Source organism: Lichenostomus cassidix, chromosome 1, assembly GCF_008360975.1.
Source record: "Lichenostomus cassidix isolate B80296 chromosome 1, HeHo_3.0, whole genome shotgun sequence".
Taxonomy (NCBI): Eukaryota; Metazoa; Chordata; class Aves; order Passeriformes; family Meliphagidae; genus Lichenostomus; species Lichenostomus cassidix.
Window position 1 is genome coordinate 92,691,315 of NC_139479.1, and position 27,330 is coordinate 92,718,644.

The 27,330-nt window shown below is 40.1% G+C and overlaps 1 protein-coding gene across 15 annotated transcripts in view; it reads left to right on the forward strand.

Annotated features, from left to right (window-relative positions):
* Positions 1 to 27,330, forward strand: part of ZBTB20 (zinc finger and BTB domain containing 20) — a 473,676-nt gene that overhangs the window by 313,014 nt on the left and 133,332 nt on the right. For 11 of the 15 annotated variants that reach the window (XM_085070972.1, XM_085070903.1, XM_085070875.1 and 8 more), the window contains one exon: positions 385 to 485. The exons of the other annotated variants lie outside the window; for them this stretch is intronic. The gene's annotated coding sequence lies outside the window, so the exon portion shown is untranslated. The remainder of the gene's footprint in view (positions 1 to 384; positions 486 to 27,330) is intronic. 15 annotated transcript variants of the gene reach the window in all.

The window sequence follows — 27,330 nt, forward strand, 5'->3', positions numbered from 1 at the left end:
ATTGTCCCTTTAAATTTGTTGTGTAAAAGTATTTTATCTCCTGGAACTAAATGTAAACAAAAATTCTTTGTGTTAAACAAACTAAAAAAAAAAAACCAAACAAAAAAAAAATCAACAAAACAAAACAAAACAAACAAAAAAAACCAAAGAAAAAAAACCAAACCAAAACAAAAAACCCTCCACAACCTCTTAGCTTAAAGTGTTCCAAATCTTTGTTTACTTGTTTCCTTATACTAAAGCCAGTACTTTTTATTTTGTTTTCCTCAGATGTAGTCATTAAGTACAGTTCCTTGTTTATGTAAAACTTACAGTTTTATTTTCCTTTTTTCTTCTCTCCCTTTTCCCTTTCCTGACATCTGCATCGCATGTTGATGTCAAGAGCAGCAGTGGTTGGCAGTTTTCCTCAACTTTGCAAGAGGGAGAGAGATTTGGTTGGAATGAAACCTTGCTCTGCGTACAGCCTGCTTGAGATGCAGCATTGAAAGGTATAATCTCATTTTCTGTCTTGAAACCAGAGATGAAAACCACAAACAGGTAGAGATCTCAGTGCCAAACCACCTGTTGAGTCACAGCCGAAAAGCCTTTGGCAATACTTTTCTCACTGAATCCAGTTGGAATGGTTACATGGCTGATTCCCACAGTATCTGTCTGTACCTGCAAGTTTGGTAAAGAGGCTAATTCATTTGAGATGATTGGGATTGAAATTTAGTTAGAGTTAGCATGGCAAGGAATCTTCTGATATTAGTCTTGCTTTTTGCCTAGAGTAGCATTCATCACTCGTATAACTCAGTTCAGCATTGAAAATACCAATCCTGAAGTCACATGCTGTGTATTAGAGAGCAAAAGGAGATTTGTTGAAACAGCTTTCTGTGGAGTCCAGATCTGCAATAGCATGATATCCTAGAGGTCAGAATTGAGGTGACTGGATGAAACTGTGAAGACAAAAGTTGTGAAATACCCTGCTAGCAGCATCAGTACTTCATCTTTTGAGGGTATTACAATTCAGAAAATCACTTGAAATCGAGTTAAAATGCTACCCTTGGACTGCTACACATATGCTCCCTGTGACATATGCATTACAGAAACAGCCACTGTGTATTAATATGGCATTACAATTTTGGACTCCACCCACAAAAATTAATAATGTTCTTCAAACAAGAGTGATGTAGGATGCTGACACATTTAAGCCCATATGTTCTTGTACTTGTGTCCTCCAGTGCATGAGAGAGCTAGAAATCCCAGATTTTTTCTTATTTTCTGTAAAGCCACGCTGGTAAAGTAGTAGAATGGAAGCGATGGCAGGCTGGCAGGGTTTGGACCATGAATAGCTGAACAGTAGAGCCATATTTTATATTTTTACATGCTCTTATGTGTTCTATTCTGTTAGTGGTACTAGTTGACTTTCATGGGTTTGCACAAGCATAATTTAGAACAGATTTGGGTCACACTATTTATATTTGTGCAGATTGCTTCATGTTTGGGAAACAATTATTTCCTGTGGATCTGTAGCATTGTCCAGTGTTGCAAAATGCTTTCATATGTATATATGACTGGTCAAAACATGAAATGTGTTTTGAAGCAACATGACAAAGAGCAGTAAAATCTGCACAGTAACTGAGCTTTACTTGGCTATCCATATAATGTCCAATTAATGCGGTTACTGTGCTCTGAAGTCTCTCCAAGGCTGAATAAGACATGCTGTGGCCTTGTAAAAGACTCAGTTTTTCCCTGAATTTTCTAAAGATTTCCGTTACAGATGCTACAATGACATGAGGACAGTGTAATCTGTATCTTTAGTTGCAGTAACAATGCAGGGTGTGAAGTATATCCCCAAAATCTGAAGGTGTGAATTCTAACCCATCAGCGAGCTGTGTGAGAATTCTATAGAGTAAAACCTAATTCTGTGCTGAGGAGGAACACTGTGAACACCCAGCACAAAATAGAAGATGTTCTGTTCTCTACTACACTATCTTGAGCCAAGCTTGGGATCTAAAAGCCAAGTGAGGTTCTTTCATCACCACTCATAAAGATGCTGTAAGTCAGATTGTCCCCTCAGGCTATATTTTGACAATGTAGTAAATTGAGCTTTGGGAACTTTCTACCAGATCGAGAACTCTGTCACCTCAAAATGCAAAGCACGGATCCATTATAAATTCTCTGATGCAGTTTTCAAAATATATTTTGATGTGTTGACTTTTACCAGCAAGCTCTGTGCCTTATCTGGTACCTTTTGTTCCTTGCTGCTAATGTTAACACATGTAAGGGCTGGCAGAAATGGCATCTCATGCCCTCACATGATCCAGGTGAAATCTGTACTGTGGAGTTATCCATTAGTGCAGTCTGTTAAAGTTTCAATGGTAAAGCACCATCAAGTCAGTTACTTCCCTGTATTTTGTTGTTATGTTCTACCCTTAGTACTGGAAGGTTGTGTAGGCATCAGGAATTACAAATTTTGATCTATGTTACAAATGGAATCAGAAAATGCCTTGAATTTTGTACATGTGTATTGACATCTCCAATCTGAACTGTGTTGAGAAGAGAGAAAAAACCTAAGTGTTGTTTCTTGCACAAAATAAAGACAGGGTGCTACAGGAAAAGTACATGGCTAAATTCCTTTTTGCCTAAACTGCAGAGTTAATGAACAGGCAAACTAATGAACAGGCAAACCTTCAGAGTTTTGATTTGAGAATGAGTTTGGCCAGTATTAAAATTTCTCTAAAATTTTTATTGTTTTCTTCCTCCCCTTTGCTTTTCTCTTTGTGTGATGAATTTATCATGTCCACATCTTGTGACTGTAGCTTTGTGTTTAAAGACACATTAACACAATGAATGTCTTTACTAAATTATATTTCATAATTCTTCCAGGGAGTTCGCAGTTTGGAAAGGCAGAGCTGCTTGCAAAATCTTCAGTTTCAGAAATATTCTGTTCTTGAATGTATATGGTTTCCTTGACCTCAGTGGGCCTAGATTATTCTCAATCTGACAATCTTGGTCTCACGGAAAAAAGAATAGGGTAAGAAGAGGGAAGAACTTTATAGTGAGATTTTTTTATACGGCTGTGTTTAAAACTTATTGTTTCCTGGAGTTTTGAGAAGTTTTCAATTTGTTTTCCTTCCCTCTCTGACCTAATTAATTTTCAGGGATATCCCCAGGGATGTAATGTATAAGACAAATGAATTACATTAGAAGTTTCTGTCATGGTACAAACCCCCTTGTTTAGGATAAATCTAAAATGTTTCTGCGTTCTTTCCATCTATAAATAGTGAACCACCAGCAACAGCCTGTTTTCTTTATTTTTTGGTAAATTTTGTTGTCAGTTTTGAAAATACTAAAAACTATGGAAATTAAAAAGGAGAAACATTGCTTTAATTCATCTGTGGCTCACAAAAACTTTCTGAAGTGGCACTAGCAGAGAGGTAGGTCTCTTTTCTTTGACCTTTTCTTCTTTAAAAATAGATTTATGTACAAAAGAGTCAAATAATAACTAGTACACGGGTCTACTCGACAGTTTTCCGCCTACTGTAAAATAAAACCATTCACCCTCGAGAAAGGATTTTTAGGAAGGAAAAGCACATACCACTTGCATTGCTCTGTTCAGGACTGTCCCAACTGCAGTGTTTGTGTTAGTGAAGCTGCTGAACTTTTTGAAGCCCATGGGTCTTGGTACTAGCTTTTCATGCAACCCTTTTTTAGTAACCATGGAAGCTATTGACTTCAGCAAGATAGTACACACATGAAACCATTTACCTTGGGCTTCCAAGGCTGTGCATTCTTTTCTGAAAGATTAAGGAGACGCGAGGGATCATTGCTGCCCCTGGTAGAAGCAGTAGGCGTTTCGAGAGCAGGAGCAAGTTTGCTGTAAATTCAGGCGAAAATACAAGTTTGGAATTTATTTGGATTCCAAAATTTTCCAGTAGCATTGCAGCTAGGCCCTTATTCCTGAGGTTGGATCATGACGCTGACCTTCCTTTTCATAGAGAACAAAATGCAGAAAATAGCTTAAATGGGGATAAAACAAAGTATGGTACATATTTAGCAACTTTTGTTTTGATTAGATGGAGTAATCCAAGGAAGAGTATTCTGTTTTGAAAACCATAGTAAACATAGCAAAACATCCCAACATCAGCTCAGCAGAATATCCAAACCAGTGTTTAAAGCTCAGCTTGTGCCCCAGTGCCTCTGCCTGGCATGGATTTTTTGACCCAACCATGGCCAGGTTCCAGTTGCTCACCCCCACCCTGAGCAGCACTTGGGGAGGATCTTTTGGTAGCTGTGAGGAACTGCCTGGGAAATTTGCCTCAGGAGATGATAGCAGGGAAAGGGTGTTGTGCAGGGAACGTATTTTGAAACACTGGATGCACTTTTTTTAGTTTTCTATTTCCATCCTGTGTTCCCAGCTTTACTAAAGGAATCCTAAGTAATTTCAAAACAGAATTACTTCACTAGCAGTTGTGTGGCCCTCATGAATATAACGAAGCCTGACACTCCCTGTCTCGCTTTTTCTTGAGGTGCTTAACAGTCTTATGGTATTTTTAAAATCTTCCTTCTACGTCCAGATAGCACTGTGTTTAGTTAAAGTTCAGCTGTAGGCAGTAGGCAAATATAAAATAGTTATTTATTATAGGTCTGCATTAACTCTGCCTTTTTTCTTTTTTCTTTTTTTTTTCTTTGAGATTAAAAGTAATTTTCTTTTCCTTACACAAATTACAACAAACACAGTGCTATCCCACAGTCCCCAGCTTCAGTTTTAAAGTGGATCAAGTTTAGGTTCTGACATAATTGGCAGAGTACCATCGTTTTTCTACCCCTCCCTCAATCTGGGCCATAATTGTGGATATCCTGTGGACTGCAGCCCAGAGACTGCCAGTACTGGGAGCATACGGAAGGGAAGAGATGATGGCAATAGCTTTGTAGCTTGACCTGACATTTGCATTGTTTCTCGGCCACTCAGTGTGATGAGGGGAGCAGAGGGTTTGGCATGAACTGCAAGAAGCTGGCTGTGATTTGGAGGAGCAGTCTCCCCTACCTGGCTCAGATGTTATTGCTAGGTGCTGTTTGCGCTTCAAAAAATATGATACAAAGAAGGGGTATTTTCAATAAAGGGAAAGAAAGCAAATAGATAAAGTCATAGTCTAGGTAATTCCACTGCTTGCAATGAAGTTTCACTGGGGATAGATATTGACCCCATAAAATCCCTGGGTCACAGACAGCCTTATGACAGACCCTGATAGCTTTGTGAAGACAGATTATGTCAAGCCCTCAAATTTGGAAACATAGCAATTCCTCTGTAGTAAGATTGCAAATGAACACCCATTTGGAGATTGCCAACATTATCACAGTTTGTCAGGGTGATCTCACAGCCCACAAAGCGCCATAAGAGATTGCTTTACAAGTTCTGAAAGATTAGAGCGTTGAAGTATGTGACACTGGAATGATGCTTTGATGCCTGGCTTTGTCAGTCAGCCAGACAAATAAATAATATCCAGTGTTTTTATTAGTGTAAAGCATAACAGGTAATAAAAATGTATGGAGAGACACTTTCTTGTTGCAGCTATGGGGATCACAGAAATGTAGGCTAAGAGAAAATGGGATGTGTTAATGTCAAAGCCCTTGAACAGGCAGCTGTGTGTCTGAGTGGGTCAGTAACTGCAGCTCAACACCGACTGCTGTTTCAGCAGGTACGAGTTCAAAGCATCAGAATTGTTGCATGGCTAAATGAAACAGCAGAAATATTTTGGTCATCCAGTGAAGCATGAGAGCATGTATTCTGGTGAAATAAGGATGGAGTGTTAAGGGCCTGGGCTGCAGAAACCATGGGTTCTTCTCATGAGCTGTGAGAGAGAGCAACGTAGGTGTACACGTAGGAAGTGGCATGGAATTAAACAGTAGAAAAGTATAAAATCCGGCATTTCTTCACAGCCTGGAATTGTGGAAAAGCTTTTGGGTAATATGGCATGCTCAGATTTCTTAAAACTTAAGAGATCAATGTAAGAATAGTCTACAAGCATGAAATCGGTGTTTGGGAGTTTGTATAACAACTGAACTTTATAGGGTACCATTTTCCAGATTCCTTCCACATTCAGCCCAGATTTCCACAAAGGATGCCTGGTCTGAAAACCATTTGTGGATCCTCAGATGAAAACCATTTGCACTGGTAAACAGTTCCAAACAAGGCAAATTTGTTAATCCTTGTGTTTTGATACAAAACATTGGCATGTTTTTGTATATACCAGTGTTCCACCAAAGATGGAACATGGACCTGATTTATGTCAAATTTCAACCCTTAGTCTTTGTGGAACTGAAGGTCTAAGATGTACATTTGTTGCACCCCTTCATTCTTACAGAGCTGTGAAGTTATAGAAATGTCAGATCAGCTACAAGCTTCTGCATCTCTGCTCCACCTGTAGTTAGAAGATGATCATCTGCAGTTGTCTCCCAGCTGTAGAGCAAATCACAGTTTGTCCTTGACCCTGGAGAGCTTTTGCCCCTATTTCTCCATCTGTAAGGGCAGCAGAGTACTCACAGGTACCTAGGCATTGTTTAATGATTGCTTACACAAACCTGGAGAGGCTTGGATGAAAGACCTGGTGTAAGGGCATAGAATTATTATGACTATTATTAACTGAATTCTTAAACCTAGACAATGTATTTGCACATGTAAGTAATTATGATGCACTTCAAGGCATTCTGTTTGTAATGCTTTGTAATGCTTTGCTCTCCATTTCCTACAAATCAAATTACTCAGGGATAGATTTGATTTCCACATCATTTTGAAAATATTTTCTTTCTCTTTTTTTAATTTCCTTTGTATTAATTTTTTTCAAAGTTCAAAACACAACCAACTGTGACTAAATGCATAAACCCAAACAAAAACCCCCTAAAGTATAACAAAATTAAAGACAGCCTAAGATGATATGCAGCAAACAATGTAAATCATACCTAACAAACATGGTTGTAATAATATACCTTATCCATGTCTGATCCACTAATAACAAATACTTATTCAGAGAACAAATAACTCATTCTTCTTCTCAGAGAATGAGAGAGGCAAGACCCAAATTCAAATTATATCTTACAGTCTAAACAAATATGAAAAACCTGCCAAATCTTCTTATAGAAATCCCAACAATCTTGTGTTTTCTTGGTATCTTTTGGGAATAAGGAGATTGGGAGGAGGGGAAAGAAAGGGCAGCTTTTACTGGAAATGTGTGTCCTGATCCTGTAGCTATTCCATGAGAATTCCTTGGTGCCTTCTGTTGAAAGGTTTCTCTTGCGGGTACTGGATTCAAACCAAAACCTGAAAGCACAGCCTAGGGTTATTTTTAATAATTAGGGATTTTCTCCTCCCTTATAAGAAGTTTCTTCAGAGTGTTGGGTTGACAAACAGATTACAAGTGAACTCTGGTCAGTTTATAAAGTTTGCTTCAAGAATAAAGACTGTTATTAGAAATTAATGAATGCTTTCCTTTCTCAGTCATGTCAAAATAGGTTTTTGACATCCTCATGTTTTTCCCTTTTGGTTAGATAAACAATTCCTGTTTGCTCAACAGAATAGAATCATCCTCCCTGTCCTCCCCTGGGGGTGCAGCACCATCCTCCCTATGCCCCTGAACCCTTTCCTGCTGTGCAGTCAGTGCCAGCTTTGCCACTTGCCCTATCAGTGTGTGAGGAGATCTGGCCTCACTGCCTGCTGGGGAGAACTCATGTCTAATGGTGTTTAAGGAAGCTGAGAAGTATTTGCCTTCTCACATTAGACTTTGGGGTAGAAAACAGTTGTCTGTCTCATGTGTCTTCTGTTGCCCTTGTTGCACCTCATGCTCCTCGCTCCTTCTCTGTGGTCTGCGGTCCTTTTGGCAAGAAGAAATTCAGTCCTTCACCTGTCTGTGCAGATGAAATCATTGCCTTGCAGGGGCTCTATGCTGGGAGGTATAGCAGGCTGCCTCTGTGTGTCTTTGGATTTTGATTTGAGGCCTTTTGCCCTTCAGCAAACCTTTTCAACTCCTTGCTCCTCTCCCACTGTCCCCCACAGGTCCCTTTAGCTGCTGCTCTAGCCAAAATGTCCCCATGCCTTCCCTTGCCTGGGGTGGTCCTGCAGGGCTATTCTCTTTGCCTGAGAGGTTATGGTCATGAATTTTGCAGTTGCCAGGTGATATTTCTAGTCACTATTACTGCTTGAAGTTTAAAAGGCACTGTTGGCTGAGTCCAGGCTGCCTCTTGCAAAGACCCTCTGTCTAATACATGCAGGTTACACGTGTGCATAACAGAAACAAATGGGAGATGAGTAGGATCACTAGAGGGATACAAGGTAAGGAAGCATTTTTAGAGCCTCTCATATGGTGTTTAGCACCATGAACTTCAGTTTAACTTCTATCGACAGCAGTTTGCCCTTAAAACCAAAGCCATAGAAATTTCTCAGCATCGTAGCTGAGAACCATGTCTTAAAAATGTGAGCCAAGCATAGCTGGTACAGTATCATGTCCCAGTGTGTAAGATCCCAGATTATTGCCACTTAAGTTGTTTTGGTTTTTTTATTGAGGAATACCCAATTCCACAGTCATGACTTCCAGCAAAGTTGTTTTCTTCCCAGACCAAAAATATGAACCTTATTAGCTGTAGTGTAAAATGTAAGAGAGAAATGGCTGTACTGGCTGCAGAAACAGAGATCCCAGTTTCAGATACAGACCAAACCCCTAGCAGTGGGCTAAGAGCACCCACCTCCTTTTGAGTACCAGAGAGGAAATCTTAACGCACTTTGTGTATATTCTCTTTGAGATTCTTATAAAATGTCAGATGCTAGGCCTTTTTTCCCTATACATCTGTATAAAGTCCTGTCAGGGGAAAGAGGGGTTTGGGAAAAGGGAAAATGTTTATAGAACGTGTTCTGAGAGGCTATGCAGGACAAATTGACTTCTGTGGTAGCTGGTCTTCGGAGGGAAATGGGGTAACAAGAGCAAAAGAAATGAGAAATGAATGTATAGGCAGAACCTGAAAGGTCAGAATTAGATTATATTCTTTCTTTTCATAGTAATGTTACCTGCTTTATGAAGCAATGTCCCAGGTATTTAGCCTGTAATATTTTCACAAGAATGCATTCCTATTTCCAAAGAGACAGAGCCCAGAACATGGTTTAGGGATTGGAGAGAATGTGTATCAGTTATTCCTGAGTAACTGTTCCTTGTACTGAAATGAAAATTAAATTTCTAATACTGGTGTCATTCTTTGATTGAGAGACATGAAGCTGTAGAATTAAGTGTATAGTGCCTGTCATTTATTTGGGCTCTGCTTTAGTCAACTTGGCTAAACTGTCAGAGAAAATTAGGCTTCTGAATTTAGCCTCTTAACCTCTTGTTTCTAGCCCTGCAGTACATCACTGCACTGCTCTGTAGCGCAAGAACTGCTCAAAATATTGTTCAGAACTTGAACTGGTGGTGTGCTGGTCCAGAGCTGTGCTGTGGCACCTTCAGTTAATCTTTCCGGATCAGGATAATAATTTAAATGCCTCTTGAGATCTCGTGTCTTGTTTGACATTTGTGTATCTCTCAACCTGTTCATGATTATAGTTGTTTGAATGGTTTTGGATTTCAAGCTTGTTGGATCTTCCCTTTAAAAGTTCCATTCATTTAGTCAGGTTGGAGATGGTGCTTCTGCTAGAGCCCCACATGGGTTTCCATTTGTGTCTGCTTTTTGGAGTCTCCCAGGGAAGAGGTGGCATGAGATTTGTTCAAGGAGGCTGCATTCATCTTCAGTAAAATATCTGCTGTTGCACAATGATAATATGGAACAGTTACGGTTGCATTTGTTCTGCAAGAGCTGAACTCCCACTAGCAGAAGATCAGGGGTATAGTCCATGTAAGCAAGGAGGGTTTGCTTTTGTGTTGGAAGACTGTGGTGAGGTCTTAAGATACAAGACCTCCTCTTCTTCACAGCCCAAATAATGCCTTGTCCCCAGAGGGTGGCAATAGCAGATGTTTGTGAATGGCAAGACCAAGCCTCCAATATGATCAGAAAAATCATTCTCAGTGGAAATTTGACTTCATTATGCTGAAGGGAAGTGAAGCACCATTTACTGACACAACTGAGGAGTTTTACACTCTGTTGTGTTATGGATAGAGAAGAATAGTAAAACAGCTTCTACTTGGCATGTTATCAGTGCAACCACCAGTCACAGGGAATTCAGTCATGCACAATGCCTTCACACCAGGGAAAGTAAACTTCTGTAATACATGGCATGGTCATCAAACACTCTGCATGCACTTCTATTCTGTGCAACCATTTCCTGGGTTATGGTCTAGTGTAAATACAGGTATACATTATTGCTTCCCACAGTTGTGCCAGTGGGCAGCAAAAATAGACACACAAAATCTTTTGAAGGCACCAGAGCAAACAGGCACATGTTCTTTGTCCCTCCATGGAGTCACCATGTATCAAAAGCACAGACATACAGTGCATCATATGTGAGGGGGAAAAAAAACTGTCTGCACCCCATGCAGCCATCACACCTTGAAAATAGACATAAAATGTAAAGTCAATATGAATACACAGCTCCTAAAAGCCTAATAGAATAGATCACACCACAGCCAGGTACATCTGTTCTCAGCACTAACCATTATCATTAGCTTAAAACACTTAAAATCACTGAGCTTCTTCAGGTCTGGGGACAGATTATAGCAGGAAGAGTCTGCTAAATAGATTTAGCAATGTTGCAAGCAGGGACCTTGACTACATTAAAACGATACATTTTGCATCTCAAAGGCTGTGGGCTGTTTTCAGAGGAACAGTCTGAATGAAGAATTACACTAACACTGGATAGCTATTTCTTTATCACTGTTTAAACACGGAGCTTGCAACCCTTGGACAAACAGCTGTGCCAAACTGGAAAACAATTTGCCTGTGAAAAATCAGGCTTGCAATGTATGGCAAGTCATCAACCACCCTGTGTTCTTGTTAGACTTCTGCACAGGCTGCAAAGACCAATCTGTGACTGGACTTCAGACTGTGTGTGTAACAAAAAGAATAAAATCTCTCTTCTGTAGGAAAAGAAACAAAAGAAATAGCATGCTTCTCCCTGTCTCTCTGTGTTCACATGCTGGTATCTGACTGCTGTGAAATGTGAGATACAGGTTCTTGCAGAGACCATCCAGTCATGAAGGCTTAAGAGGAGTTTTCAGAAGCAAACAAACAAAAAAGCAGTTTGATATACATGCAGCAGTCACTACTAAGGTGGTGCACTGCTTCTTGTTAAGGACCTGCTCCAAAGGAGCTGATGAAGAAGGTATGTGACTGGTTCAGTGCCTGGCTCTTCAAAAGAAGTGAAAGTGGAGATAGGGCATAATGACCGTGATAGAAATAAATGTATGAAATACTATTTTTGATGATGAAAAATGTCTGGAAGATGCAAAAGAGAAAAAAAAACCTACATGTATGTTTTGCACATTAGTTAAGAACAGGTCCAAAGGAATAGGTAAAGGTTTAGCCTGTATTCTCATACTTACTGTCAGGATATTGTTTGAACTTCATGAGCGACCATGAAGGACAAATGGCTCTGGCAGAACTTCACCCAGACTAGGAATTTTTCAAGAGCACTCCAGCTATTAAGAGAAAAAGCAATAGCAGGTGCACATAGAAGGCTACCCTGGTTTGTAATAAAGCTCTTTTTTGTATCTTCAACAGAGAGCTGAGCTCTTCCACGCTGTCATCTTTTCCATATCTCCCTCCGTTCTGTCTCATGGCACAAATTTCTGAGGCAATAAGGCTGACAGGAGTTCTGTGTTTCTGTTTCCTCACAACAGAGCAGGCTGGCTGTGTGGAACCTCCTTCCCTATTCTGATAAGGTGAAGTGTCTTTGTTTTCACCACCTTGACTTACAATTTGTTAAGCTGTTTTCCCTGTGTCAGAAAGGCCACATAATCTTCCCTTGCAAGAGCCTAAGAATGCTTTCTGGGGAGGGAATCTTTGCCTTCAGAGTGCCAACATAACCTGCACACAATGTATGGAGGTCCCCAGAAAACTGCTGTCAACAGCCAGGCTTCTCTGGCACAATCAGTCTCTCTTTGCTAAAGGACAATCTGTCACTTTCTTGGGAGGCAGTCTGAACCCATGCAGTTAATTCCCTGGGGAACTGGTGGTTAGTGTGTACCTTACCACCCCCTGCTTCCCATGGGAAGTGTATTTCTTCTGTTGTGTCTTCTTAAATATACATAAAGAGCATCCAGCACATAAAAAAGGCCCTACCAAAATGGGAAACCATATTGCACCCAGTTCTGTCTCTGGAAAAAGCAGGGAGTAATTCATGATAGTTATGTTGGATGGCACACTCAAAGCAATATCTGGATGATGCTCAGGTGGCAGGGCCATGGTCAGGGAATCAGGACCTGGGTAGGACAGGTGATTACCCTGGCAGTTGGGAAGGACAGCTCATGACAAGAAATAACCCATGGAATATGCCTGTTCATTCAGCCCCAGAATGGGGATAGGTGGGACATAATCTTTTTAAGAAAAAACAACTAATAAAGTTGCCAAGAACAGATATTTTATAATCTGTGCTAAATCTCTGCTGGAAAACATGAACAGCAATGAAACTGAGAAGACACTAAAAGAAATTCGGGGCAAAGTGCCAGACGCCCAGACGGAAGCAGAATGTGGACCAAAAAGCTTGCGACAATTGGGTAATTATGGTTTATGAATTTCAGCTTTAATCTGTAGTTCAGTGAGTCCTGATTAAATATCTGTTAAACACAATTAAAGTTTGTTTTTGTATTTCACCGTCTTGATCAGAATAATTAGAGACTGCGTGTTTCATGTCAAAAGTAGCAAGAGGAATTTTAGTGAATGAACATCGTTTTTAAAAGCCATTTGTAGCACCAGCTGTTGGCATTATTTTATATTTTAGTGTTATCAGCATAAAGATGGGTCCTCTCAATGCTGAATGCTTTCCAGCGGGGCTAAGATTCCGGGAAAGGCGTGATACAGTGGGAACTGTGCCGGGCCGTGGGGCTGCGCGGGGAGCCCGGGGTGGGACTCTCTTGCTAGGACGTGAGACTGTGCACTTGAGTGGTGGAGGGTGAGAAGTGCTGTGAGCAGGTCGTGTAGCGCCCAGCCTGTGCTTCTGTGCCAAAGATGTTTGAGATAGCAAGTGCGATGAGTGATAGGAAGGATCACTGGAAAGGGCACGGATCTGATGAGCTGCGTTTGGATTCTCTCATCGCAGTCTCTTATCAGAAGCTCCGCGCGTCCCAAGGGTTAGGTGTTAGAGTGTTAGCCCGGAATGATAATTGTGGCAGCGTTACGAGTGCTCTTGGGAAGGAACCCTTAAACTGTGTGGTGGTGCCTTAGCAAAGGCAACAGGCTGCAGTGATGGCCCTATGCAGTTACTGAAAAGGATGGGTTTGCCCGTGCCAGCTGCTGCAAGGACTTCGTGTGTTTGTCTTCATCAGAAGCAGCTTTATTTAACTGAGGAGAGGGGATAAAGCCTATGAAGTTGCTCCTCGGAAGAATAGGGAAAAAACAGTGTTGAGGAGGAAAAGCAGGATAGTTTTAAATGAAGGAAAGGCACACTGAGATACAGAGCTCCATCTGTGGAAGCTGGTTTTTTTTCAAGAACCTCAAATGTATCTGAACGTCACCTGAACGTAGTTAGGGTGTATAAATAAATCCAGGGGTGGGGGGAGTGTGCATGGGTATATGGCTGACCTGGTTTTAGCCTTCATCTGTCTCTTTATACCAACAAAAATGAATCTTCAGTCCCACTTAGTGGAGCCTGAGGAGGGGGAATAAATCTCAAATATCATAAGCTAAAAATTAAAAATACCTACTAAAGAGACTTGAAAGACAGTGCCAGTGTCTCCTCTTGAGAATGTGTTTTGCTGCTCTGTGTTTAGTTTACTTCAAATTATATGGTTCCTTTGGCCTCTACAGTTTCAGCATCTTTGCTGAGTGTCAAAAGAAGGAGAAATGCAAGTGTCCTGTGCAAGGGAGACAGTCTTCAAGCACAGGACTGAGACCACAGTCCTACTGAGTAGTCATCCATTAGTAACAGCTCTCAGTCACCAGTGGCCGTGTGGAGGGTCTGTGTGGCTCATTATCATCCTGCAGAATCACTTCATTTGCTGGCAGCTTAATGATTCAGTAAAAGACTTGCTCAATAACCACAACTCAAAACTCAAGAAAGGTGTTAGCTTGTCTATAGTTTCTTTTTTTTTTTTTTCTTTAAGCGCTGGTCAGTTTCTTTGTACTGTTTCACCTACCTTTCCAGCTAAGAGGGGAAAAATAGTGCCAGAGAAAACAGAATTTCTAAATTAGCCTTCCAATAAAACTATAGATCTATTAATTCCTAAGTGAAATCAAGGTTAATGGTGAAAGAGTTGAACAGAACTTAAAAATCAAAGATACTTTGGAAGACAACATCAAAGGCATATCAAAATATGGTGGTCTTTTTATAAGCTGCAAGCCCTGAAGAGATGGTGCCCCTAATAGAGCTGAGGGAGAAAGGATCAAAGCGATGATCACATGAGTCTTTAAAGTAGAAAGAATATGTGGAGTGAATCTATGAAGAGACAGGTTTTGGATGAAACTTGCATAGCACTGGGATCGTTTATCACGTCTTGAAGCCCGGGTACAGTACAAATGATCAGATTTCACCAGGGAAGGAGGGAAAGGAGATTCGATTCAGAAAAGGGAAACTAAGACCAAGTGTCTATCTGTGGAATAACAATATCCGTGTTTAAATGTGTGTCCATTTACAAATATGTATAGAAACAAATGCATTTTTAAAACATATGTTTTATTAATATTAGTCATACCCACTTTCTTCAGGAGGAATATATTCTGGTGAAACAAAAGATATCAGTGGTATTTTCTTGAGTGTATGATTTTTTATTTTTTCTTCCTAAAGTTACAAGGAGAGGAGAAACTGAGTTAGAGCTTTTCTGTTCTGTTCTGTTCTTATCTTCTGTTGCATTTCTGAATTACTCAGATTTTCCCTTGGAACCAGCTGCTTAAGTATATCTCATCAAATGGCTGAGCTTGTCCAAATCCACTACCCTTATGTCTGAGATTAAAAAAAAAAAAAACAGGGCAGTGTGTAGGTCTTAATACAAGTTGCTTTATATGGGGGTGGGGAAATGGAAATGGAAATACTGATTTATAATTCAGTGTATGTAGGCCTTTCACAAAGTGTATACAAGCCCAGTGGAAAAAAAAAAGGAGCTATTTGTTCTTTTGGCAAAGGTGTGCGTAGTTCTTCCACAGAGTTTTTTACTAGCCTGAGGGTCATTTCTCTTTTAAAGAAGCACTGACAGCTGTGATGAATAGCATTACCTGGGAAGAGGGAATATCTAGATGTTTAAACAGATCAAGTTTCTTCTTATAGAAGAGTAAACATTAGGTCACAAATCTGACTGTTCTACTTTCATGGACAATCAGGATCAATTCTATGCTACTTAAATGTGAACTGGAAAAGCTTAAGTATAGCTGCATGCTGACATTAAGAGAGGAGGGTGGTTCATAACCTGTGTACATTGTCACAGCTATCCTTTTACATGGAGTCATGGATGAATGCCATGTGCCCATGTTGAGTTGCCTCCTTGTCAGCAGGCGAGATTGCCCGTCCATCACTATTATCTGCAACGAGGCTCATTACCTGCCAGCCAGTAAACATCTCCCTCTTACCATCTGCAGTGAATTACAAAGTGACTGGAAGAATCAGGATCAGTTTGCCTTGCAGAATGATTGTCAAGTTCTTTTTCATCTTTGGAGGCCCTTTGGAAATGGGAAAGATGGTGACTGGGATGGGAAAAAGATGATGTCCATTACCCTCAGCCGTACAAGCTGACTGATGCTATTCTTTACATGCCTTGAAATTTTCACAGCTTGCAGGTGAAATAATTTCTTTTATTCTTGACTGGCTGTATCATTTGTGATAAATAGTGGTGCCATTTTCACATGAGTGGACAATGTGTTCTCTCATTCAGGAAAGATTTTTTTTAATAAAAACATTAATTGTACTCAGAACAAAGACATCTCCCATTGACAAAGTTCATGTCCAGCCCATCAGTGATGCATTCAGAAAGGAAGATAGTGTATTATAGTAATTTTTGCTGCTAGCATTTTGCCAGTCAGTGGGGTTTTTTTAAAGCTTCCAGGTAGCTTGACAATAATTGTAAACCTTGATGTCACTGCATGGGCTTACAGTGAATTCTGAGCGTCTGCCTTAGGGAAGACAGAATCTATTTCATATGGCTGTTAAAGGAAAATATAAAATAAGTGGGGTAGACTAAGAACCTGTCAACAATTCTTGGTATAGGGTCTGTTGGTAATGTACAGATAGATTAGATGTCCTGCTGTTGGTGGTGGGAAGGCAGGCAGAGAAAGAAGAGTGTTTGGAAACAAAAGACCATCTAATGGCTCTTGTCTGGCTTTCAGGACCCACCAGCATAGTGCAGAACCTGGCCCTGGGCTTGGGTGCTGTCCTTTCTCTTTGGCCTCTTTCTCTCAGCAAAATGCAGAGTTAAAAAAAAAAATTAAAAAATAGAGTGATATGTGTTCGGTATGTCAGCCAATGGCCACATGTGCAGTGAGGAAATTTTCTCTGAGAGCTCCCAAAGCTCATAATCATTGTGCAAGACATAATTATACTCTTTAGAAATCCAGATCGGTCCACAGTAAGGGGAGGATGGGAGGGAATGTTACAGACGGATTTTAACAAGTGTATGTGTCTCCTTTCTGCAACAATTTTGGTCTTAAGTGCACTTGGCTAAATTCTCATTCTCCCCCGGGAGGGTTACTGGAGGGATTTCCAGGCTTTTCTGTCTGCCTGCAGCAGGCTCATGGGGAGCAAACACGCTGACTACCATTCTTTGCACCTGCTTCAGAGAGGGGCAGCGTACACTCCCAGATGCTTGCCTCAGGGTGCCAGCAGGAATGGGGGAATAGGAGGAGGCTGGCACTGCTCTTCAACAGACAGTCATCCCCCTTGGGAGTCCGGAGATGCCAGTGGGCACGATGCACCCAGGACTTCTGAGCTGAGCAAGAGCTAATGACAGTGTTATACCTGATCCCAGTCAGATAAATAAAGAGGTTCAGAGAAGAAAGCTCTCCTGAATCCTTTCTTCGCTCTGGTAATGCTTCAGGAATAGCTGGTATTTCGCCCTCTGTAAGAGAAGAGCTCAGTGCTCTTTTTCAGAGAGCAAAATCAAACTGGAGAGCATCCCTGATTTCTGACTGGGTTTAACCATTTGCTTATCTGAACTATTAATTGTCTTTAGGCTTTGTCCCTTTTTCTGCTTTATTTTTTGTTAGATCCTTTGAATTGAAAACATGATTTGCTAAAGGAAACAATTTCCTGAACAGTGATTTTCCCTGTAAAACAGGTATTCAAAATGGTCTGCCATCCCAATTTTTCATGATACCCAGGCATCTGACTGACTAGGCATATTTTGTAATTCTTAGATTTGTTATATTTTGAAACTGGAACAAATGCTTATAATAAAGCAAATGAACAATACTAAAGTAAACGAACAATACTTTCTGAACCCGTGAAGTAAATGGAAATTTTGCCTCAGGCAAAGAATGTCTGGAGCTCCACAAACACCCTCACTTCATAAAGAAAAAAAATAGATTGCAGTTACTTCTGTAGCATGCAGGGATGATCTGATACCTAGAACCAGACTGGATTTCTGCATGATGGACAGTGTAGCCTCTCTGGATCATACCTTGATATTCAGGATGAGAGATAAATGTCAGCCCTTACAGCAGTGTTTTGTGTATTGCGTTTGGCAACACATGCACGCTGTTGTCACTTTTCCCATCTCCAGGAACTCTGCAATGGAGAGATCTAATTGTTGGATGCCAGATTATCAAAAGCATTTAGATGTTTAAAGATGTCACTGATTGCCTGAAGGTACTTTCAAGAGTACATTAGCAGGTTAGGGTCGTTCCTTTGGCACTGGATGCCTTTTAAAATTCTGGTCGCTGCCTGCTGTTATGTTTGATTATAAAAATTTCTCTAAAGATCTTTGTTGCCACCTCCAAGGCTTGCCAGCTCGCCCACCCGAATTGTGAGTGCCCTCTAGGCTTCTCCTGTATGAAGCATGTGAGGGTGTGATATGGCCCCACTCCGCTTCTCTCAAAGTACCAAAAAGCACAAAATTATTAGAAGAGGGTGTAAATAAGAGGGAACTGGAAAAATAAGAAATTCCAACCGACTTTGCAAAGGGTGGAGAAAGCCTGTGCAATGAGCATTGCGCTGAGAGCCACAGTGTTGTCATTGTGCTGCGCTTGCTGAGCAGAGATGAGATGGATTTGAAGAGTGGCATGCTTGCTGTGGGCTTCACATTCACGCTGAAATACTGAGCAGACAAATCAGCTGCCATGTGAACTTGAGCCATTCAACAATCAGCATAGCTTGGCTTGATAAACAGCCTCTCAGAAGAAGATACCTACGTCACCAGTCCAGGCAGAGAGAAAAGCTCTCCTTTATGCTATGTTTTGACTATTACGTGCTTCCAAATGGTACATTTAGTGACACTGATAGAGAAAAGATGGCTCAAAGTATCAAGCAAGAAGGAAATGATAAAACACCAAGCTGTTGAAATAGCATATCGACTAGCCAAAAGAATGTCTGGCCACATTTTTAGATGTTGTAAAATCAGTATGATTATTTAGATCTTAGTTGAAACATGCTAAGTTATACTTGCAAAATATCCAGCCCTTTGTTTGTGATAATTCATGAAAGTAAGAGCTTTATCCCTGTGTGTGGTTAACTATTTCTATGGGGGTGTTGATGTTCTAAAATTTCAAACACAGGTTTTTAAACCAAATTGAATAGAAATGTCACTCCTTGTAATAGGTCTCATTCTTTGGGGTTTTTGAATCATAAAGTATCTAAAAAAAAAAAAACTGAGACAAACCTGAATCTACAAATTTCAAAGCCATAGATACCCTTAGTGTAGTGAATAAAGCAAAATGGACAGAGATTTTGCAGCAAAGTAGCTCTGTCAAATAGCAATAGAATACTTGCAGTTACACAAGCAAGAATTCAGCACAATTGACATTTTTCAAGATTTTGGGAGTTTTTGTAATTTGGAAAGTGTTTTGGAAGTGCTTTAGATGGCATGCTAGAAGACATAGTTAAAAGATTAAATAATATACCATGTTTTCATATATATCTTTTTTATTTACTGATATTTTCCAGAAAGACCGCAGAAAGAATTGTTAATAGGGAAATTCCCACCAAGTTCACTGTGCCTTAAATCAGTTTAATGGCAATTCAGAACTCCTAGAAATAACAAGAAATGGGTTTGGGGAACCTTTTAATTGAAAAAGTGCAATTACAACACAGGCATTGAATTACATTTCTTTCTAGACTTTGTTTGGCAGAGTTAGGTTAGTTCTCTGACAACTGCCAGTGCAAGTTTTTCAAAGGGGGGTGAAGGTGGTGTTCTGTAAAAAGTGTATGGCAGGGTGAATAACAAAATGAAGCATTTGTGGGATTTTAGCTAATAAAACACCTGCAAAAGACTGCTTACATTTAGGATTTGAGAAAGACCTTGGCTGAACTAAAGCTTTAATATTTAAATGACTGTGACACTCATTGCTAGTGCAACACTCGTTAAGCCAATTGTGGGTTACATTGTTATGTACTTTCTTTCCTTTTTCTGCAACATAGGAAGTTCAGCAGAAATGTCTAAAGAAATGGTGGTCCAGCATCCTTAGCAGCATCCTTCTTGGAAAGATTGAGATGATACAAGGACTCCACCATCTTTTCCTCATCCAAATTCTCCCTTGACTTCCCTACCTGGAAGTTAGAAATATCAGCTGTGAAATGGAGTTCTAATTCCTTTTCACTTAGAATTTCACGAGCTGAGCAACTTGTTACAGTTTATCACAGTTGGGAATTTGTTTGATTTTGTTAGTTTATTTTGGTGGAGAAGTTTATAACATCCAGGCAGCTGAGGAATAAACAACACATCTCTCAGTTGCCAAATCCTCCTCAAATGACGCCTTAGGACATGGAGAATGATGTTTTAATTGAAGTATCACATTCCACAGCTGAACCAAAAAGGTCATGCTGAAGTATGGAAGTGGCTGGATTTCAACACGGAATCTATGGCCATATTGAAACTTTTCTTGTAATTTTCTGTCTATATCTCTTGAATCTGAGTGATGTAAGGTTAAATTTTGTCCCAAGATTTCTACACTATATTTTTCATGAAGGATTGGTGGAGGAAAATTTTGGTGGTATCTAGATGGCACTAGGGAATGAACACCTTTTGGTTATTTGCAGTGGAAGTTTGAGTCCAATTTAAAATAATCTCACCCTTTTGCATGGGATTTTTGAGACTGCACATGCATTCATATAAACAGGGACTTGTGATTGTGTCATAAGATGATAAAATTGTTGGAAAGCACTGCCTGAGTCTGCCTGTCTGTACAGTTCTAGAGCACAAGGATGTGATGTGGACACATAATTGTACTGCAGGTACCCAAGCTGACTAAGACCAGGGTTAAGTTGTAGGATTGCCTCAGAAAGAGCTGCCTCTGGAAAGACAGAATCTGGGTGTTTGTGTAGATTGGTACTGTTTGAGCACAGGAAGCTGTGGAGGAGAAAGAAGGTAGGATCTTGTCAGTGTTTCAGATAGACATAACCAGTGCAGGGAGTCCTGATATGTGATCTTTGATGCATCATTACTGCTGTTAATAAACGAGGAGAGGTTTTCCTTCACTTCAAAATGTAGCTATCTTGATTTCAGGTCCTGAGGTCCTTCACTGAATCTTGCACTGAGATGAATTCTTTGGAAGACAGGATCATCCTTCATTTGGCATTTACTCACTCAATTACCTTCCTGCATTTTGTGCAGGCCACATTAGACTTTTCATATTTTATTTGTTCTTGCCAGACCACATTTATTCATTAGTCGGATTTATTGTAGTTATGGTTGAGACAGCGCTTTTATTGCAAGCCCCCTATCTTTGGTGGTTTATAACTTTCTGAAACAATTACCTTTTTGGCTGAAATTTCTCAAGCTTGTTCTAAGCTCAGAGGTGAATAATGTTTCAGTAAGGTTGAAAAAAATCCATTAAGCCATTTATGAGGACTAGACGTTCCAATAAACGTAGGCGCATTTATTTTTTGATGACCTACTTATTCCAATAAAGTACATTATTATTCTGTTTTCTCCTGTTTTAAATTATGTTGTCTTTTAAAAGAGAACGAGGACATTTTATACCAGATTTTTAGACAGGCTTCAAGCAAGGTTTGTTCACATGCAGTTTTGTGCAGGCAAGCACACTTATTCACTGCACTGAGCTCACAAACAGGGCTGTTTATGGGTGCAAAAGCTTTTGGAGTTCAACACATTGTTCTCTGCAGGAAAACAACAGCTCAATCCCCTGTGGTTCTGGTGGATAGCTGGCACTGCATATGCAAGTCTGACTGCACAGTGCAAGGTTAGATAGACAAAATGAGGCCGTCTTTTGAATATAGGTCTTTAGTTGTGCAATGATGCTAACTCAGTGTGAAGATTGAGATATTGCTTGTGCAACAGCACAGTGAATATACCTCTGCTGTCTTGCAGGCATGGGATACAATTTTTCATCATGCTGTCCTGGATAATGTGCACTAATTTGACAAGTGATAAAGTCTTGGGCAATTGAAAAGGCAGTGCTTTTTTTCTCCTTCTTTTTTTTCGTTGAACTTCTGCATAGACAATGTAATTAAATTCAACTATGCTTTGTCTCATGTCTACAATGTGCCTTTTAGTACACATGTAATGCTTTGCGTGTTGCATACATTGTGAGGAAGTTCTAGCATTTATGCACACTGATGTAGCATGACAATATAACAATCCTGTTCACTAAGGTAAAGATATCCTAAGTTTATGCCAATGTAACTGAGAGAAGAATTTGGCCCAGTATGATTAAATGCACTGATTAACTTTGATGCTAAACTCTGTGACCTTTGCACAATTAAAATCTCAACTTTAACATTGCATTAGCCTAGGTTTTCATTTAATTATACATATTTGGTTGAAAGCTTCAAAAAATGTTAATATTTTAAGTCTCTTCTCATGTTTGTAATTGAACTTTTTTGTGTGATTGTTTTCTGCAGTAATCAAAAGGACATTAGCATGGACAGGAAATGAATCTGGAACTCTAGAGATTAATATTAATCTGCTAATGTCCTGTCCTGATGTTCTCAGGAATCCTTTCTTCTCTAGCACATTATGGTACTTTAGTAATCAGCAATTAGGGTAAGGTTTTCTCATGCCTGAGCTATGTCCTCGTGTGTCTCTCATTTTCTGATTGCTGTGGGAATGGTGGTTCACCCCCCCACGGAGTCAGAGCAGAACCAAATGTTTCTTCTCCAAGAGCCACACTGCTTAGACAAATGCTAGGGCTGGAGGCTCAGACATTATCAGGATGGAGATTTGGCAGTTAGTTAGGGGAGTTTAACTTCAGGTTATATTGCTGTATGAGGTCTGCCATGCTTCCATGCTTGGAAATCCTTGCCTTGATCCTTGTGCTAGCTCTGCATGGAGCCATGGGCTCAGTAGAGGTGTTTTGGGAAACAGACCCACTGGCCCTGACCCACAGCAGCACTTCACAGCCTGGGCCACGCTGAAATCAGCAACAGGAGGCACAGTCATCCTCTGTGTGCTTCAGACAAGATTTCTTTGCAGACCCAGTCTTGTAGTGTCAGGCAAAAAGTCAGAGGAGCTGTGCAACTCAGCCCCTTTGCCACTCCCTGAAAAGGACCTTGTTGTTCCACCCCACAGACACACTGATGCCACTGCAGAAATTGTTGTTGCCCTGAGACTTCAGTAGACTTCACTGATATTGATTAAGTTTATACATATAGCATTTAGGCAGGAGATCCCCTAAGCCACAGTATTTACTTCCCATTATTTCCTCCTCTTGCCGCTCCCAGGATGGTTCTGAAACATTGCAGCTTCATGGCATTTAGGAAATACAGACCTACCTCCAAGTATCCCACTCTCATTTGCATAACAAAGTTGAACTGATTTTTATTTCTTTTAGCATGTGCACAGAACGAGATGTGAACAGAGAGAATTCATTTTCAGGTTTTCAGAGCACTGTAGGATTCTCTGGTTTGGTTCAGGGGAAGGGAGGGTTGGTGTGTGTTTTCTTCCTTTTCTGGCATAAGTGCCCCTGGTTTTGCTCCAAAAAATTAATTGATTGTCCATTAAAAACTTACTACATTTGTTGTGACTTCTACTTTTATTTTTAATTTCTATTGTGCAATCCCATCTGAATAAAAAACCCTCTAGAAGGTGCAATATTGAGATGCAATATTGACTTGATTGTAGCAGATCATTCACTTTTTTTTGCCTAAACAAAATTTCATTGAAATTGTTGTATTTTCAGTGCTTCACTTTTGATAAATCGGCATCTTCCAATGGCCATATGTTCTATTGGAAAAGTCTCAAGTCGTCCTAGTTGTGTGCACCCAGATGATACTCAGTTTCATGATATGTTCCGTCGTATGGTATGTGGTACAGAGAGAGGAAAACAAGAAAGTGATAGTGGAAATGACACTGAGGCCTGTGCTTGCACTTCAGAATTAGCAGATTGGAGACCAAGCGTCACTTAAAGCTTCAAGTTCAGTAATTTTTGTTTTGGTTTAGGATACAGAATAATTTCCTTTTATCACAAGTTGGGTCGTGTCCTTTATAGCCTGTTTTTTCCAATGAAAAATGCCTGCATAATCTGAACCTTTTACTGGCCAAATACTTATTAGTGTTTTTGCATAATGTTCAGGTAATTGGCTTCCACTCTTCTTAGCAGATTAAGTGGATGATAAAGTTGGTTTGAATTCCTAGGAAATAGGAATCAAAATATCATTGCAAACCTCAGCCTCCATTTTTCTGTGCCACCATTTCCTACCTGTATGTACATATCTTTGATTTTTAAAGGGTAGTTTAAAAATAATTGTTGCAGAAATTGAGAGATGTGGTCTTATACAAGTGCCTAAAAAGGTGAAGAGAATGAGCCCAGAGTCTGGGGCCACTAATGGGGGAGAGGAGGAGGGAAGAAGGGTGAGAAAGCCCAGATTTCTCTGGCTGTACAGTTTCTGCTATGGCACTGGGGTTCAAAGGGGAGAGATTCACTTCAGGGGAGAAAAGCCAAGAGTATTTTGACTCATGGGTGCAGACAACTTGCACTGGTGTGGTAAGCAAACTTGCCTGCCCAAGCTGCCCAAGCTCTATCCCAACTCAGATCCCAAAAGAATCTGACATTCTTTTGAAGCTACAACCCCTGAACTGTACCAGTTTATTATCAAACATTTTCAAGAAAATCATCATGACTTTGTTTTATTATGACTTGTAAACTATTTGTTTTATTACCTTGAACTGTGAGCCATGACACTTCAAAATCTGCTTCATGAGCATTTCAGGCAGCGTTGTAGCAGTGGTGGATAGAGAGCAACATTTGACATCCCAATGCCTGGGACTGATTCTAAGTCACACCAATTCTTTTTGCTCTAGCATTGAGGTCAGGTGCATCCTCCATCTGTGCTCCATCTGCTCAGCAAGAATGCTGATCTGGTGTTCTGTACCTAATGCAATATATCTGTCTTGCTATTAGATATAAAAAGGACAAAAGGCCCTGTGGAGATCCACAATGTATAAGTATTTTTAAAGGTTTGGCTGAAAACATTTAAACTTCAATGGTCAGCAGGAGAGTTGCAGCAAACAAGATTTCTGTAAGCTCCCTTCAGAGCCCTTCTTTTCTGTATTGATCTGGCTTTCCTTTTCCAAAGGATTTCTGAGTCTCAGAAATAGGAGCAGAAGTTGCAAGAAAGCTCACTTGAGGCACAACCTTTATGCTAAGGCTCTCAGTATCTCAGATATTGACTGTCTTAGGGCTGATGGAACTTCAGTCTTCTCTCTGAACTGTGTTTTAGGGATCCAGATCTCTTTCTTGTGACAGTTACATATTGTCATTTTAAAGCAACAGTTTGTTTTACAACTGAATTTATTCCCTAGTGCCAAGGGAAAACTGAGGCAGAAAATTACTAAATCGTACAATGGAATGAGTTTCAAGGCAGAGAATGAAATCCCAAATTTAATGCTGGCTTCTTGAAATCCAAGGCAAACCTGACTGATGGGACCAGCTTTTCTGAAGTTAGCTCCAAACTCTTCATCGGTTTTCTGTCCATTTCACATTTGTCTAAATACTTGTGGCATAAAGTCAGGCATTTTAGCTAAGTATCCAAAATGGTAGGAATTCCTTTGAATATTTATATTTTCAAAACTGGACTATAAGTTACTTAAGAACTGTGTTGAACAGGATATTTTTTTGTCACTTAGTGTCATAGACCGAGCAAAATGCATTGTATGTCTAAACAAAGACTTTTCAAAAGTTCACTGTATGTATTTAGTAATAAAGAGCTCAGAAATTCCATCAGCATTTTTAAAGTTTCAAGAAGATTCAGAGTCCAAATATGCAACACTTCCCAGAAGAAAATGCCAGTTGCCTTTGTTGTTCCCTCCCAAACTGGCATGGTTAAAGGATTAGTACTCAGCAGTGTTCTGGGTAAAAGATCAGGCTGGTTTGCATTTTTTTCTAAAGCAGTTCACCCTTCCCCATGGCAGAAAAGGACAGTTGTATTTATACTGACAAGAGCTGTAAATCAGAATTGGAATAGATGTTGGCACTGGCTCTTAATTATTCCTGGGAGCTGGGATCAGGTATGGCTTGCATTTATACCACAGCTCTGAAAGGCCACAGAGAACTTTCCAAAAACTGAACAATGCACATGTCCATTTTCTGTGGGTTCAGCTATAGCAGGCTGCAGCCCACTGCTCAAACATCTGTTGAAGGAATGGGCCCATTAAAAGAACACAGCATCGCTGTAGTGTGGTGATGCATTTTAATTGTCTCCTGCTATACTTTTTCGTGCTTTTTTAGCCCTGTGGAAAACCAAGTTGTCCTCCAACTGGTTGGAAGTGTTCACATGAACTTACTTGCCCTTACTTGCCCCTGATTTCAGAAGATACTGCCCAGGTGTTCTTGTTTCTTAGCGGTTTGCTCTAAACAGGTCTTGCATAATCTCGGTTTTCTCTAGGGTGCAGGAATGTGGGGAGTTTGGGGTTTGGCAGCTTGTTGGCAGGATGGAGGGCTTAAAAGATCTTCCCTTTTCACTGTTGCTCATCATTGACCTATCAGGCCCATGGTGCCCTATAGCTGTGGTAGGCTAACTGCTCTGGAGAGCTATTCACCACAGAGCTGGTGGAATTTTGTGATAATTCTGCAAAGCCTCACTAGCCCCTAGACCATGCTTCCTCCTTTAATCCTGTTTAAAGAGGTGGTTGTAAGTAAATGCTTACACATTCTATTGCAAGCCATCATGTTTTCAGAAGCATTTACAGATTTGAGTCACAGCTTTCCCATATCTGGTGGCAAATACTGATATGAGAAAGGAAAAGATACCACTCCCTTGATCAAATTATATATTTTTTTATTTTTACATTGCCCCAGCTGGAAATTACTCATTTTCTTAGCACAGCCTTAGTCTTCCACCCAGGAAGACACTTCTACACATGCAGAAAAGCTGAACTGAAGCTGGGGGAGTTGTACTTTTGGTTTATTGTTATGACTTCATTTATTAAAAGGAAGTGTCAATTTCTTTTTTTTTTTATTTTACTAGAATTTAAAATTTCAAAGATCAGAATAGGCATAACTCTTTCCATATCATTATGATAAGGTGCTGAGCACTCACAACTTTCTCGGAAGCTGGTAGAAATAAAGATCATTAGGACCTTCTAGAAACAGTCATCTAAGACCTTGTAAACAAAAGTCATCTTCTACCTACACAACATAAAAGATTTTGTAAAACTGTCTAAGTGGAAATGTAAGTGAAGGCGTATTTCAGTCTCTTGTCTTGCTGATATTTTGCTGTATAGTATATCTCAAATGTCCATGTCCTTTTGGTATTGAACAAATCTTAGGGGTGCTTAATCTGATGCACAGTGTTTATAGGTTAGGGAAGTAAATAATGATGTACCAAAGCATGTGTTTCCTGTAGTGGGAAGACCATGAGAATGGGTTGATTTATCATGGCTATTTTGTTTCATTGCCACTTTCCCCAGGGATTCCCAGTCTGTTTTAAAGGTTTAGTCAGGATCAGCGGCCAGACTCACCTGGTACAACTCCTCCCTTTGGGGATGTTGGTGAAGGCATATCACCAGATCATTAAGGTTGGGAAAGACCTCCAAGATCATCAAGTCCAGCTTTTTTATCAGTTGGTAATTCCTAGGTTAAAGCTATGGACACAAAGCAATACTTAAGCTCAAATTAGGCCTTCCTCAG